Source organism: Myotis nattereri (genome assembly GCF_964212035.1).
Source record: "Myotis nattereri genome assembly, chromosome: 7".
In the NCBI taxonomy this organism is placed as follows: Eukaryota; Metazoa; Chordata; class Mammalia; order Chiroptera; family Vespertilionidae; genus Myotis; species Myotis nattereri.
In genome coordinates this window covers 42262013-42278606 of record NC_138082.1, presented here as the reverse complement: position 1 = coordinate 42278606, position 16594 = coordinate 42262013, and positions in this window count along the sequence as shown.

The following is a 16594-nucleotide window of genomic DNA, read 5'->3' as shown; positions in this document are numbered from 1 at the left end:
AGTCTAGGATAAGTAAGATACTAACTCAAATGCTGTATAAATTAGAAAAACATGACACAGATATAATTTATTATACATGCAAAAGAAAAATAACATTTAATGACCTTGAAATGAATATTTCTATCCACCAAAGCTTAGCATTTACTTTTAAGTATGAGTACTGGTAGTACCCTACTTTTGGACATAATACATTTCTAAAACCACGCATGAAATTTAAGTGTGTAAAGATAACACAGACTCCACATTTTAAGGGAAAGGATTGTCACTTCCAGAGGGTTAACAGTCTTAGTTGATTTAGTCATTTAGTCAATCAACCTATTTTTATTGAGCATATACTATGTGCCAGACACTGTTCTAGGTACTAGGGAAATAACAGGGAACAAAACATGTCAAACAACTCTGCCTTCATGGTCTTACATTATGCAGGGATGAATGAGGAAGACAGAAATATGCAAAGTATTAAAGCAGGGTGTTTAATGCATTAGAAGGTAATTCCTGGGAGAAATCAGCATTGGAGGAGAAAGTGTGTGCGTGTGTTTGTGGAAGGTACAAACTAACATAGAGTAGCCCAGGAAGGCCTCTGTGAAAAGAACTTGTGTGTGAGTCTTACAAGCAAAGGTGGCTGATGGATTCCAGTCACCTAATATGCAACTTCATTTCCATATCAAGAAAGTTTCAGGCCCTGGCTGGGTAGCTCAGTTGGCTAGAGTATTGTCCTGATATGCCAAGGTTGTGGGTGCAATTCCCATTCAGGGAACATATAAGAATCAACCAATGAATGCATAAATAAGTGGAACAACAAAGTAGTCTCTCTCTCTCTCTCTCTCTCTCTCTCTCTCTCTCTCTCTCTCTCTCAAAAACTCAATAAATCAAAATATAAAAGAAAGTTTCATACTAAGAAAGTCCCTAGAACTGGACTCAGAAAGGAGATGATACTAAACTTAAGTATTCTGTCTCATATCCTGCAGAAGCTAGAGCCAAGGGAGGCTGCTGAAATGCGTTTCTCTTGTGGGCAGGCAGTGCTGGTGGACACTTCAGACTAAGTGATCCAAAAAGACTTATATTAGTTAAGCAAAATTTTTTTGCAGCTTTGGGGGGGATTTAATATTTCCTAACTCATCAATTACTTATTCTTAGCCAGCCAGTTAGCTTGCTTGCTTGTTTGCTCAGACACTCACCATCCTCAATCAATCGCCCCCTAGCTTTCTACCTGGCCAGGCAGAGGGCCTGGGTGCTCCTGTTGCTCCCATCAGCCATTTCTTCTCAAGTTCCGTAGGTGTTGGCTTCCCAAGTCTGAATGACAATGACCCATTGATGTAAAGAGGGCAAAATATTAGAGCTCTTGGTCACTTTCTTGTCTTCTTCCCATCTTGCAGAGTCAAATAATAATGTCTTTGTCTTTGCAATGCAAGACATAAAATTATTTTAAAAAGGTGTTGAAAGTTCAGCTGGTGGGAACCATAACCACAGTACTGAACGGTTAGCTCCAGGTGTAACTTTTTAGAAATATGAGACCTACGTGTCTGCCCTCACCATCTGGGAACCTAGCCGGCGGCACAGAATTATTTGGCCCCTAAATTTTCTCCCCTATTTATTGTTAGAGCCAGGATGAGCATTCTGCAAAGGCAATCTGTTCTTTAGCATGCAGGAAATACATCTTCCTAACCTCCTTCCTGAGGCCACTCCTTCCATTCCCTAATGACCTAATATTAAAAAAAAAATGTCCCTGGAGAGGAAAAAAAAATAGCTTAAAATTATACGTAGGTATAAATGACTGCTCTAAAATAAGAGCAGATTGTGCTGGGAAGAAAGGTTAGATGATGGCTAGGAAGGAAGAAGCTCAGAAGAGGGCGGCTGGGGGTGGGGTGGGGCGTAAGAAGCAGTGGTGATTGGAGAAGAGAATCACCTCCTTCAGTGTTTGCCCCAAGCTAGCTCTGTTTATGCAAGACCAGAAGGGACTGGAATTAGAGGGAGAGACACATTTTGGAAGGAAATGTCCAGGAGTGGGGAGCAACTTTAGCTCTGCTTCTTTCCCCGAAAGCCTCCTGGAGGCTGCAAACCCTTCAGGGCACCTCAGCACCCCACAGAGGGTGGAGGCCAGGCTGGATGTGTCTCCATCGGAAGCCCTGAAGTGAGCTGGGCAGGGACCAAGCCCCCGCTTTTCAGCTCGGCCACTGAATAATCAGCTCAAGTTTGCCTGCTGAAGGGACCACGGTGGGCTGAGCAGGGCCTTACCCAGGCACCCGAGGCCCTGAGGTCCTGTGCAAGGAAGGATCAGAGAGATGGTAAGGAGCTAGGAAGAGTGTGCCCAGGAGGATAATCTAGGAGAACCCAGTCAGGGTGAGATGGAGTCAATGTTGTTGTTGGGACAACTGAGAGAATGTCAAGGTCAAAGTGTGAGGCTGAAAACAGAGTGCAGTGAGGCGAGGAAGAGTCTGTGGTAAGACTTCACAACTAAAGGACAAGAATCTCTCCTGGGTCCACAGGCGGGCATGGCACAGTTCACATCCCCTCCAACATCTGGGCATCTGTAGAAATGTAGCTCGGAGAACATCAACGACCTGCTATATTGACTGGAACGCTATTGTGACTATGTTATAGGAACACTACCCATGCACTGGGGAGAGTATATTTCTTCCAGCTGGAGAGGAATGCCCTTTTCTCCCAACTTCCCTACCTGCATTTTTTAATCTGGAGGTTTTTTGTTTTTTTTCTATGATGCTACCTCAAGGCACAATGTCAGTTAGCTGCACTTTATTACCAGCCAGTGCTGGCTAACAGACCATGAACCACTGATAGCTAATATCCTTAGTTACACCTCACCCCGACTGCATAAAGGAGCCGAATTGCTAAATTTGTTTTTCTAAAGGACATTGATTAAAAGAGTTGACAAAGCCACTTGAATGTGAAATTTCCAACTGTCTAACATGAAAAGCTTTCTCGATCTTCATGTCTGAGGCTGGGGAGAAGGTTTATTTTCCTACTGTGTGTAAATAATGGATTTCGCCTTTTCTGGGAATCCATCATCAAAGAGTATGTTGAATACTCGAGCAATGGCAGTCTAAATTGTCCCGCAGTGACACTAACAAGCTGGAACTAATTCAGAAATGTGCACGGAGCATGAGGAGGATAACTTGGTGTGTGAGGGGGAGCAGCACGCCTCACCTGCCTCCCTCATAGCTCATCTCAGGACAGATAGGGGTAGGCCCAGGCTGCCCAGAAACAGAGAAGCTGCCTATAAATTACATGCAGCTTCGTGTTTTCTTTTCCTTTCTTTTTTTTTTTTTTAAAGGCTCTTTGTCAGATAGAGACTGTCAAAGCTCAAATACTTTTTACTCATTTTCTTGCTAAGAGCTGCAGCATAACCAGTAGCAACCGCCAGTAATTAATCATAGGGCTGGAGATGGGAGCACACATTCAAAGACATTTTCAACCCACTGAAACACGTCATGGGTTTAGAATTCCGCCATCAAGCAGGATCTCTGGTATGAGGTTTTACTTTCTTTCTGATTTTGATGTACCTACTGAGTGTGGCCGAAGGCAGCCCTTGGAAACTCATCAGGGTTGAAGGGATTCCTCTGGAGGGATTCTGGGCAGGCAAGCATCTCTGGAGCACACTGGAGACTCACAGCAAGAAGGGCAGAGGCAAGCATGTGACACTGGGCAAAATATTAGGTGAGTATTTTGTAGTGCTCTTTTGTTGCAATGAGCAGAGACTCTCAAATTACAGGAGTGATTTATTGTAAGGATGCTTGTGGAACACCATTGGAACTAGAAAATGCTCAGGGCCAGAGATAGTTCTAGAAACCACCTCTGCCCTCTGTTGCTCCCAGCAGCCACTGGGATGCCCTCTATTTGTTTATCTGCTTACTCTTGTCATCTGCTCCATTCTACCTTCTCTGCAGACTGGCTTCTATTGCTTACTCATAATTTTCCCTTCCTTATAACTTTAGCTTGTACATGTTCCCTCTTGTTCCACCCTCTCCTTAATCCAACCTTTTAAAACTTCAGCTCTTATTACTAACTGACTCATTCTCTTGGCATTTTCATAGTTCATAGCCCCAGGAGAGCAAATTTAACTGATTCAGATGTTAGTGCCAGGCGTGGCCCCGTCCTTGGTTGCTGGCCATCCCTATGCATGCCCGGCTGTAGGGTTAGGTGTTCACCTGGGTTCTAATCAGCTGGGACCAGGTGAAGTAGCATTACATCGCTTAACACAAGCTCCTCTCGATCTGTCCCTTCAGCTGGGGCTGTGACTGGGCAGGCACAGTGATTGACATCTGAGCTCGCATTCCTATTCCATAATTAATACGATCTCTCAGAGCAGCCCATGCTCTTTCACACGCCAGCCCACATAGCTACCAAAAGTCAGTTCTACTTCTAAACAGTCTCTAATCTGTTCAGGTTTTCCCACCCTCACTGCCACTACCCTTGTCCAGATCATAGCCCCCCCCCCCCCCCCACCACCACCACCTCGTTTCTTCCTAACCGGTCTCTCTGTGAACATTTCAGGGCTCCCATCTTGCATGCATATTTCTACCATTCAGATCTGATTACACTCGCCCCTGCTTATCGCATTCAATGGCTCCTATTGTTAAAATGGTAAAGACTAATTCCTTGATGTGCTTTAGAAGATTTAAAGGTTTCTATGACTTGATTTCTGCCTTCCTCCTCCCACCATATTGTCTCTCACCATATCCCTCCTTTGTTCTCTATGTTCTAGCTTATTCAACTCCTGCTTCTCACACATTCTTCCATGTTTGCAATTATATCCCAGCCCCTGGCCACACAGCAGGTGCTCTGTAAACATTTCTTGTTGACGTGTTTTGAATCCCAGAACTCCAAGAATTTGTCATTTCTGTGTGGGAATTAACATGAAAGGTAAATAAAAGAGAGTTGGAAAAAGAAGGGAGGAAGAGAGTGAAGTGAAATGGAGAAGAACATGGTAAAATGGTTTCGAAAAACTCATGGAGTATAGATGATTCCCGAAGGAAGAAAAAAGATCTATGGATTTTGATTACTGAGAGAATGCGCAGCCCCCAGAGGGCGAGGCGAGATCAAAGGATGTTGCTGAGGAATCCACCTCAAGGATATCCAGCCATTAACAACAAGCAGGATTTAGGCGCTGGATTAATTTCTTTAGCAGAGAGAAGTTCAACTCCCTTCTAAAGCCCTTGGAATAGCTGTGGTACTTTGGATGGGATATGAACCTGGACACCTGTTTCCCAGGGTTCCTGGGACAGTCTGCATTCCAAGGCACAGCCTACAACTCCCTCTGTGTTTCCAGCATCCGGAACTCTCATGTGCTTCCTGAGAAAGGTTCACAGAGGCTGTGGAATAGTCTACTTGCCCTTTAAAAAACCTGGACTCAGATCCCCTCCTTGTGTCCATGGGAGCTCGGAGGAAAGAGGAGAGCTGGACAACCTCACTCCTGTGAAGGGTCACACTGGCCCCTCTCCAACATTAGTCTCCTCTAAAAGGGTCCTAGAGGCAAGCTGCCACAATTATTTATCCTCTGGGCAGATATTACATTTTCATAGTAGCTGCCGGAAGCATGGAAGTGAAACCACTCCCCAAATGCTTTAGTGTCAGAGCCTAAATTCTTGAGGTGGCAACATAGACTGGAAGCTAAAAGGAGATTGTCCATCTCATGGGATTTAGCCAGTGGAATATGGGGCAGGGAAGGGAGATGGCAAACAGCTAGTCAGTAACGTGGCATCAGAAACTAGTTCTCTTTAGGCACACAGATTGGCCACAACCTCTCATGGAATCTTTTTCCTGCTAAGAGCTGCTGGTAACCAGAGAAGAAGCCAGTCTTCTTCTTCAGGAAGGAGAGGGGGCCACAGTCAGCAGGCACTGTAAGAACCTGAGGACTCATCTGGTCTGATTGGGGTTAAGGGGAGGGGGGTGTCACAGCAGGAAGACATTGTGCTCCTGGAAGATCACAGGGGAGTCATGGTCTGAATTAGAAAGGCTTGTAGATCACACCCCTACAACCATGTCCCTCCTAACATCCCTCCAAATGTCCTGCTACCCATGGGACTTGGACCAAGCAATGTGGGTGGGAAGCGGTCCTTGTCCTCACATGCAGAGGGGTGGGTGTCCCTATCAGCAAAGCAGGATCTTAGCTATATCTTTGCTAGATAGTTCAGTCTGAAGAAATGTGGGCTTCTCACCTCCTGGCCCTGCACCCTGAGACTGATATAAGTAAATATTCACTGCATCATTTACATATTTCCCTCCATCTTTCTCCCTCACCGAAAAGCAAGCAAACAAATAAAACCAAGACAAACACTTAAAAAGCCTCAAAAACAAAACAAACAAACCGAAAACCCACCCAACAAACAAAAGCTAGATTATCTTGGTCCAGGCACTTAAGGTCTCTGAGCCTGATTTTTCAGCTGCAAAATTAGGGGATTGGACTTGTTGAAAATCAGCCCCCTCTACTCCTAAAGTCTATGACATTTCACACAAAATAGAAGCCACAAGAAAGAGGGGAAACACATTATTTTCCCTGATGGGCCACCAAGTAAGAAGAATAATAAGTATTTGGGTAGAGGGTTCGCAACAAGCCTGCCTTACAGACTTAAGATGCTGAATTCAGTGGTGGCCTCCCCAAGGTCACAGCCTCCTTCCTGCTGGTATCCTCGCACTCAGTGCCTGGTACCTCATAATGCCATGCTTAGCGTGGCTCCCTGACAGAGGCTGACTTGATTTTTAACAGACTTTGTCTTTCTCCAAGGTGGACGCTAGGCCGGTCCTAAGGCCCAAGTGGGCAGAGCACAGGCTGCTGTGGAGAACTGCATGTGCTCCCTTCTCATCATCACTGATTGGACCAACGTGTGAGGGGAGGTAGATTTATGAAGAGCCGCTCTCGCTTCAGCTGCCTGGCTTCCTCGCTCACAGTCAGGCCGCCCTGGGATGTTGATTTTTGTGCTTTTGCCCATTGTTTCCCTGCTCCCGATTTCTAATTTCTTTTTCCTTTTTTTTCAGAGGCTGACGCAGTTATTTCCACCCTGAGTGCTTGGCCCCACTCTCCAGCTCTGAGCTCCGTAACCCATGGCAACAAGAGAAGGGAAGCAGGTGATCACTCACCACACACACATATTCTCCCCTCTCCCCCCCTCTCCCTGGCTCTGGCAGTTCGGGGCACACAAAGAGAGGAGTCCCAACTGGCTGCAATGCCAATTAGAGACACAGGCCTCATGGCTGGTGCTGAACCTCAGGGCTTCCGGGTCACCATGCAGCAGCTGCTGGGCGCAGCGCGGCCTCTCCTACTTGCTCCAGCTCCTCGTATTTCTCCAGGGCAGCAAAGTAAAATCTGATCTTGCACACACAGTTAAAAATGCCTTCACAATAGTCCATTCCCTGCTAGCCCAGCCTTGAACGCTATTTCATATCACCAGGAAACTGGCAGAATTGTGCCTATTAGTAATCAGTAAGCTTACATGCATTTAAAGGAAGAAAAACTTTCTTCCCACATAATTTTCTACATGGAAATCATAATTAAGTCACTTAACACCTCCTAAGTTCTCATTCTGTGTCCCCTTCTTGCATTTATGATTTCTAGGAAGCTTCAACCCCATTCAACAGTATTTTGTTTCTTGCCAAATTTCCTAGTGGATTTGACCTACAAATTGAAAGAGTCAAGTGATTGACCTGTGCTCAAGTGGTAATAATCCTCTTTCTGTTCTGGGGCTAGAAATACATATTGGATTCTTATCTGACATGGTCAGGACTAGTAGTTGTAGGTTAATAAAAAGTTGTTTAAAGTGAGGCATCATGAAAAGAGATACATACAAGCCCATATAACATGTTATTTTCACTTAAAAGTAAGTGTGTATTTATCTCCCACTCTTTGATGTAGGGCCAAGGTCAGATGCTTGGAGTTCTTGTATAATCTGTATCCATAATGCATCATCTACAACTGTTGTTTTAGTTTCTTAGCGTTGTAAGAATTTAAAGACACTTGCAATGCAATCTGAGCCCAGAATCTGTCTAGATTTTTATGGTTCCCCCAGCAGTTTATAACAGTCTCATTCCAAAGAAGGCAAAATCATTTGCCTATTCTTTCCAAATAATTTAACTTAGTTTTCAAGGGAAAACTTTATTTCCTTTTGTATTCATATTGTCTTAATTTACATATTATTCAATAAAGTTATGAATTACAAAAACAAAAGCAACGGGCAAAAACAGGTTTTGGAATACACCCAAGTGCTCTTGAAAGGTTGGACATCCAACTGATGGAGCAGAGGTGTGTAGGCACTCAGGAGAGTGGTACCCAGCATCACAGGGCAACTGTGAGCTCAGAGCCATGCCAGCACGTGACAGTTGAATGTCATTACTGATAGTAGAAACACCAGAAAGCTAACTCTGGCATGGAACTAGGCAAACCCTCTCACTGAGCTCCTCTGTACACATGCTCCAGAACCTGTGCATTCATCCCTAAAATCAACATTGAACTTTAGACCTCCACTTGCCCCATTTGCTCCTCAAATTCAGCATGTCCCAAACCAAGCCTTCCTCTTCTTTTAAGACAGAAGAACTCACTTTTTTCTAGTAGAAGAACTCACTTTTGCTAGTAGAAGAACTCACTTTTCAAAAGAAAATTTAAACCAGGTGGAAGCCAGGAGGGATCCCAGGAGCCCAAACTTCTTTAACCTCCTGCCTCTGCCCCAGAAGATCCCAAGGCGCTTCTGAGAATCTTTAGATTCTTCAGAGCGGTTAGCCAACCTCCGGAATAGGGTCTGGGAGTTAGAGCTGAGTTCACATCCTCCTGTTCCACATGCCGTCTGTGGGCAGGTTGGTTATTATCTGAGTCTCAGTTTCCTCAGAAGTAAAGTGAGAAGTAAAATGGTAAGCAGAAGATAAAGTTGTACAAGAAAAGCACTTGATAAGCTGAACTTCTCAGCAGTCTCCAAATTAGTTCCTTTAACAAAATGGTACCCAGTTTCCAAGTTCTGAAAATTCAGTTGCCACTGGGCCTTCCTCTCTTTTAAATCACCACCCTCCCACCAACATCATTCAGTCATTTGGGAAGTTCTGCATTTTCTTGCCCTTTAACATTTAATTCTCACTTTTGTTTCTGTCTCATTCCCATGTCACTACTTTAGTTCATATCTCCGCTTCTCCCTAACTTGCTGCTAATCCGTACCTGCAAATTTAACCTACACGTTGATGACCAACGACCTTCTTGAGTCACTGAACTGATTGGGAAGATCATGCTGAAAGCCTCTCAATGGTGCCCAGTGGTCTGCCACATAAAGTCCATATGGCTGAACTTGGCATTCGAAGTGCTCTAAACTTATAGACTCTTTCCACCCAGACTTTCCCCACCAATATTCCTTGTTCAGCCCAAGTGACTGCTCTCTGTCCTCTGAATACAAGAATGTCATTCTTCACAAAATCTATGCCTCTGCCCTGCCTTCTTCTTCACCTTGAATGCGACTCCTCCACACCTCTGGCTTGTAAGTCCTACCAACATTTCAAGCTGAAGGGACACTCTTTTTCTAGTGTTTCATCTTATCATCTGTGCTACACCCTCCCCTGACCTTATCCCCAAAAGTTTGTGCCAATCCCTCTGTATTGTTGTTTATACATTTACTAGAGATGCAGTGCACCAATTCATGCATGGGTGGGGTCCAGCCAGCCTGGCCCCAATTGGGGCTGACCGGGGCCAGGCCTATCCCGAGGAGGAGACGGCAGGAGGTTGGCCCGCCAGCCCACCCCAATTGGGGTTTGATCAGGGCCAGGCTGGCTGTGGGGAGAGGCCAAGGGCGATTGGCCGGCAGGTCCTGCCCCCGATTGGCCCCAGAGGCAGGGCCGGCTGGGGGGTGGAGGGCTGCGGGGGTGGTTGGATGGCTGGCCCCACCCCCCATTGGGGTGGGGGGTTCTATCAGGGGTGGGGCTGGCCAGGGGGGGAAGGACCACAGGGGGATTTGATGGCTGCTCTGCCCTCTATTGGGATGAGGGGTGCTATCAGGGGCAGGGCCAGCCAGGGAGAGGGGCTGCAGGCCAATCGGGGTGGGGCAGGCTGACTGGGGGCAGTGCCAGCCTGGGGGAAGGGCAAAGGGGGGGTTGGACTGCCGCCCCACCCTCAATCGGGGTGGGAGAGTCAAATCAGGGGTAGGGCGGGCTGGGGGGAGGGGCCATAGGAGGTTGGCCAGCTGGCCCCACCCCTCCATCAGGCCAGTTTGCTGGCTGCAGTGGGCGTCATAGCCACTGGTTGTTCTGGTCGTTATGGCGTTCCAGTCACTGGCTTTTTATATATGTAGATTAGTCTCCATTTGTGAGACTGACTCAGAACCTTGCCATGGTCAGCTACAGAAAATGTATCATGGATGCATACTTGTTGATAGATAAAAATCCCAATGTAACAGATTAGATCTCAAAGAGGAAAAACAAAAGTAGATACCAAGCCTTACTGTGTACTATTGATCTCCTCCATGGCCTTGCAAGAGAGGGCATTACTACCCTTGAAGTCTCCATTTCCTCCCAGGAGGTTGCACATACAAGCAAGGATGGAGATTAATCCAAAAGGAAACAAGCTTTTCCTTGACTCTATGTTTTATTGTTACAAGCTTCTTACTGTTTTTATAAAGAAAATAAAATTTCTGTAAATTACTACATTGCCAAGGAAACAAAGGAAAACCAGATGTTCTTCCAAGTGCCTCTTGCTGCCATTTTATTTTGTGTCTACCAATCTTGCAGCGGGGTATCATTGGCCATGATTTCCTGAACACTTGAATTATAGGAATTTCCTATAATTATAGAAAATGATGACCCCAATAACAATTTCTGATTTGTCCACATCAAAATTCTTTCCTCTTTTCGCTACAGTGAATCTAAAATGTCCTACAGTATCATTCCCTGTTATAATCATGAAAAACATAGGACATTACGATGAAGAAGTCACTTGGGATTACACACCGCGGAAATCCAAACCTCTCTTATCCTTTTTATTAAGCTGGACAGACTGGCTAGCAGAGGTATGTGGCATTAGGCTCTGACTGCATCAGGAAGCCACCATTAGCAAACAAACATCTGTTAGCGTCCCTCTGCGGCCCCTGCCAGCTGTAGCTGAGGCACAGTAAATTACTCTGCTAATTCCATTGGCTCATTCCTGCATTTCTCTAATGCAGAGTATTGATTTGTGTTGGGGAACCTGGGCTTGCACAGATTCTAAAGGTGCAAGTGCACCAAGTCCAATCTTTTTAACACCAGATAAACCTGTGGTAGGGGAACTGTTGCTGAAGTTGAAAGATTCCCAGCGGCAAGGATTGGAAAGAAAGAGCTAAGATTGCGAACAAAGCATCAGTTTATTGAAAGAGTTCCCTTGAATGGTGAAACAGTGAGAATCATATAGGAGAAGAAAGACCACCTTTTTAGTCACTTATGAAGGCTGGGTGATTTTAACTTATTTTAAGGATGATGGGAATGAGCTGGGGGATGTAATGTGGAAATAGAATCCATCTTTAACTGATTATTTGATGTGGAAATTCTACTCAAAAGGAAAATTAAAAAGTCTCTATAACACGCCCATTCTTAAGCTGTTTCTGATTTTCAGAAGCACCAGGATGTATTGGCTGAGAAGTCAGATTCTGAAATTTCTTCCTACTCAGTGGTATGCCTTTGATAAGGCTGAACTTGTTTCCTCATCTCTAAGTTGCAGTGAGAGCTCCCATAATAATACATGGAAATCACATGCGGCAGCCTCAAGTTCGCTGTGAGATTCACTCCCAGGGCTCTATGTTCTTCAGCCAGAAAGCTTATAGGCAGTGAACGCACTCTGAAGGCTTATTTGAGGAAAGCAAAGTGGGTGTTTGAGTCAAGGATTCCACTGAGAAGAACCCACCCACTGCTGCCTTCCAGAGTTTGCTAAGCACATACTTCACTGGCTGGATGGGGTGTGAAAATGCTTAGCCTGAAGGAAATTAACCCAAATATGTAAGGTCAATGGGGATAATACCATCAGGCCTCAAGAGTTATCAAATTGCTCATGAAGTGTGAGAGGCATGACATAAGCTCCCCACCCATCCCATTTCCCAATTTAATAACTATTAAATTTCAAAGAATTATTCTCCGTGTCTTCCTGGTTATTTTAAATTCTATTGTCCATGGCAGAGTGAGGTGTGGAAACAAGATTTGGGATATTTTTCAAAGATGAAGCTGACATTGATTCAAAGCAGATGTTCTGGTGGGATGCCCTCACCTATAAAAGCTGGCTTGTGTTAGGTGTGGCTTTTCTGGAAGGTGACCAGAAGCCCAGAACACTTAACATCATGGGCATCTTAGAAGGGTCAGTAAACTCCAGAAAAGGATTCTTCCTTTCTGAGTTCTAAACTATCAACTTTAAAATAAGCACATGGGGAACCACCCTTTCGTGTGGGAGCAAAGCCCTGTGAAAGGCACTTCACACGGGTTACTCATCTAATTCACACAGGGCTCCCAGGGCAGACACCACTGTGGCCATTATCTAGGTGAGGATGCTGCAGGGCAGATGAAAGCATGTAATTTGGTAACGTGCCTACGGTTCACAGCCAGCCAAGCGGAGAACTGAGATGGAACCCATACATGCGCATTTGACTTCAAAAATATCCTAAATTGCCTACATTACACCATATATTACAATACACAAGTCACATGATGCCTACAATTCAACCAGTTTTGATCTACACAATGGCAGTTTCATATGTCTAGAACAAATGCTTCAGTTGGCCCACAGCATATATTTCATTTGACCTATAGACTTGAGCTAAACTTTTTGTATTGATGCCATAAAATTATCCAAAAAGATATGCAAGTAAGCATGATTGTATTAGAAGACTTTAGTTCAATTCCTACCTTTTTTTTTTCCTTTTGCTGCAAAATACCATAGGAACCTGACTGATCTAACTTCAATGATTCATACATTACTTGATATTTTTCTAATAATTTTGAAATTAATCTTAGTATTTTTAATCAGCATTTTTGTATTCTAACCAGCTTATAATTGTGTTTCCCTCTTGTTGGCTGCGACCGTCACACATCTTGCCATTATGACTTTTACATGACTTCTCAGTTATTTCCACGCTCAGTTCAGCAATATTGCCAGTTATTATTGCTTTTTATACCTTTCTAATAGGAGTATAATTTAAAAATGCATAAATTATATGAAATTGTATTGAATTCTCTGGGATCTAGAAAATATTCTCAAGGAGGACAAAACCAGCAAAATTATATGTTTGCTAAGCACTTTAATTGACATTTTACTAGAAAAACCCCTGGTGATAGCATAAAAAGGTATATTTTACATTTACACGTCTTTGAAAGTAAAAACAATTTGCATAGTAATATTTATTATCTACCATTTATTATCCATTTTCATATTAATATTTCTGATCAAATTTATGGTCAATGTGTGGATTTTATAAGCCTTTCTCCCTTCTTCCCCCACAGCTCTATATCTTTATCAATCAGTATGATTAGATAGTCTTCTTTTGAGGAATTTCACTGTTCCTCTGCCCCCACCTCTTCTCCTTCAATTCTTCATAAAACTTTTGCCCATTTTGAAAGACACATTTTATCAATTTACAGTGATTGAGACATTAATAAGGTGAACTCAGGTATCTTTTTCCCAGCCCACTTAAGGAGAATGTTGGTGAAATAACATTTCTCACTTGCTTACACTTTTTGCTTTGGAGAGAACTTTCACTGTCCTGAACATGTGATGTGAATATTTGCGTGTAGAGTGCCTATGTCACTGTGGATGACTTTTTCACTTCAGAAATAGTGTGGGTATTCAGCAATGTCTGGGTTCGACTGTCCGTATTTCCTATTTGGAGGTAATTATCCAGTTTGGAGGTCTTTCCTCATTTCCAGACTTTGAACCTGCTCATATGAACATCCTATGTTATATTTTTTCTTGTTAATAACAATGGGACTTAGCACTCTTCCCTGATCTTAGCTACGATACTTGGAAACCAATCTTGCTCTGACAAATGCGAACATTTTCCTGTACTGACAAAGGACTAAAGAATGTGTTAGTGGCATTCCAACCACGTTGTCAGGAATGCTTTCGTTAGGAGCTGTAAATTTCTAAGAAACCTGGCAAAGCTGAGATGTTTTCAGGTGGCCTTCCTTAAGATCACTCGGGTTTGAATATTTAGAAAGAATTCCCTAAAGACAACTTTTTTTTTTTTAAAGAACATCTCACAAATAATGGAGAGGTAGCCAGAGAACTTTCAAAATCACCACCTCTGTTGCAGCACTTTCCACATCCTGTCTTTGTCTTTCTGCCTCAGCAGCCGCCTCTCTGGTTCCAAGGCGCGTTCCTGCGCGCTCATTGCAGGATGCCACAGCCATTTCCTTGGTTTGTGTGGATGTTTTTATTCGGTGGTGGACAATGTGCACACTGGTTGGTGAAGGGTTAATACTCAGCTGTGCTGTTCATGTGCCTTTAGTCACAATCTGTTTCCTTTGAAGCAAGGGCGCAGTGATTCAAAAGACAATCACTATAATTCTGTGCAGATTTTTCCTGATTAATGAATAGGAATTTTTCAATTGAACCTTTAAATGAGTCAGAACAGTATAAGGAATGGATATAATCTTAATTTTTTTAATTGAAAGTTATTACAAATTTGAAAAATTTAGACATTGTATATACATCTGATTTATTGTCATATGTGTTTCTTGAGTTATAAAGCTGTTGTAAAAGTTATATAATGCTTGCAGAAAAAAAATAGTGTGGCCTCTATGTGAAGCTAAATGAAATAAAACACTAAGTTTGTGATACATTAAATCACAAACATAAATATGTGCTTTATGGCCCACTGTTATTTCTAAGTGTGCATATTTTAAAATAGAAGCATTTACCCAACACGTCGATTAGCAATTTCCAAGTTCCAAAACGGCCGATTGCATTTAAGATGAAAAAGATTAAAATGCCTAAATAGATAAAGTTAATAGTTCATCTTCCTAAATGCTTTTATATGTTTTAAATCTTATAGTTCTTTCCAGCCCTGTAGAATCAAGGAGCTACTTGGATGTGAATTGCTGTTTTCCATACATGCTTTCACTGGCACTGATTCTGACAGCATCTCAGACGCGCAGAGAAGTGTTCTGCATCTGAACGAAGGCCTTGTGGCCCCACACTGGGTGTGCAGGTTCTTGGAGCAAGGGAATTGCTTTTTACTATCATATCACAAATAGACAACCTTAATTTTAGCTAAAAATTATCCCAGTTCCTAATGTTCCATCTCCCAATGATATTATTCCTCCCCTGCATAAAAATTGGTCAGGGAGAACATGCAAGATTATGTTGACTCTAGAGTGCCATTCCCCAGGGAGCCCTTATTTGTTTGTCCATGTAGCACCTCTGTCTCCATAGGTAGAGCAGAATTTTTAAATGCCTCTAGTCCTTGAGGACACACTGCCCATTGGCAGGTCAAAAGTTCATGTGATGCCATATGTCCTAATAATTTTTATCTCCATCTAAAACAATACGGGACTGTCAGATAAAATCCTGCATGCAAACACATGATGGAATGCAGGGGGAGCCTCTGCTTTAGCCTTTTCTTTTTGTCCGACAAGCTAATGCAATAAGGCCAATAATAAAAGGTTGTGTACTAGGCCTAAAGCCTGTGACAGATAAAAAAGAAATGTTGGAAACCAATGAAGCTTTTGCACAATTAGATTTTTTGAGGCCGTGCTGTAAGGATTGCCCAGAGCCTGTTCAGGCCTGATTGATGGTAAAATCATAACTACATCATATTAGCTGCAGAGTTCACTGACAGGTTACTACAGATTAATATTGCCACTGCTGTTCACTTACCATCAGACCAGGGGAAATATGAATTGAGCTGTTCTTCTAACAAACCCTGAATATTAAAAGGTAAGGTGTCCTACTGAACAATCTCCCCTGTCACTGAGGAGAGACACAAACAATGTCTATTTGAGAGATATGCAGATGCGGTGCAGCATGCTAATTAGTTCTGCTAGGAGAGCCCATCACATCCGCCGGCTAACGATCCTTCTCGCGAGCTTGTTCCTCCAGAGCTCTTGGCTGCAGGACTGCAAACGACGCCCTAAAATGTGGAACTGCAAACCTTGGTGATTTAAATGCAGGCTGCCAGGCAAATTGCAATGACATAAATTTGTCCCATGTGTTTTGCATCATGTGAATATGAAGCCGGGAAGCCATGGAGCAGAGTGTTGTTCGCACTGGACTCAGGAGACTTGGTGGGCTCTGTTCAGGGATGCTATCTGTGGCAAAGTGGCGTCCCCGGTCTTTTGCTTTGCTTTGAAAATGTTAAAAATGCAAGAAATAAACATGTGGTGATAATCATCATGACATCTTAAAATGAAAGCATTTCAGCCTTTACCACTCCAAGCCTGGGGTAAGAAGTCAACTGTGAAAAAGAAGCAGGGCTCTCTATACCCGTGATGGCAAACTTATGACACGCATGTCAGAGGTGACACGCGAACTCATTTTTTTGGTTGGTTTTTCTTTGTTAAATGGCATTTAAATATATAAAATAAATATCAAAAATATGTCTTTGTTTTGCTATGGTTGCAAATATCAAAAATTTCTATATGTGACACAGCACCAGAGTTA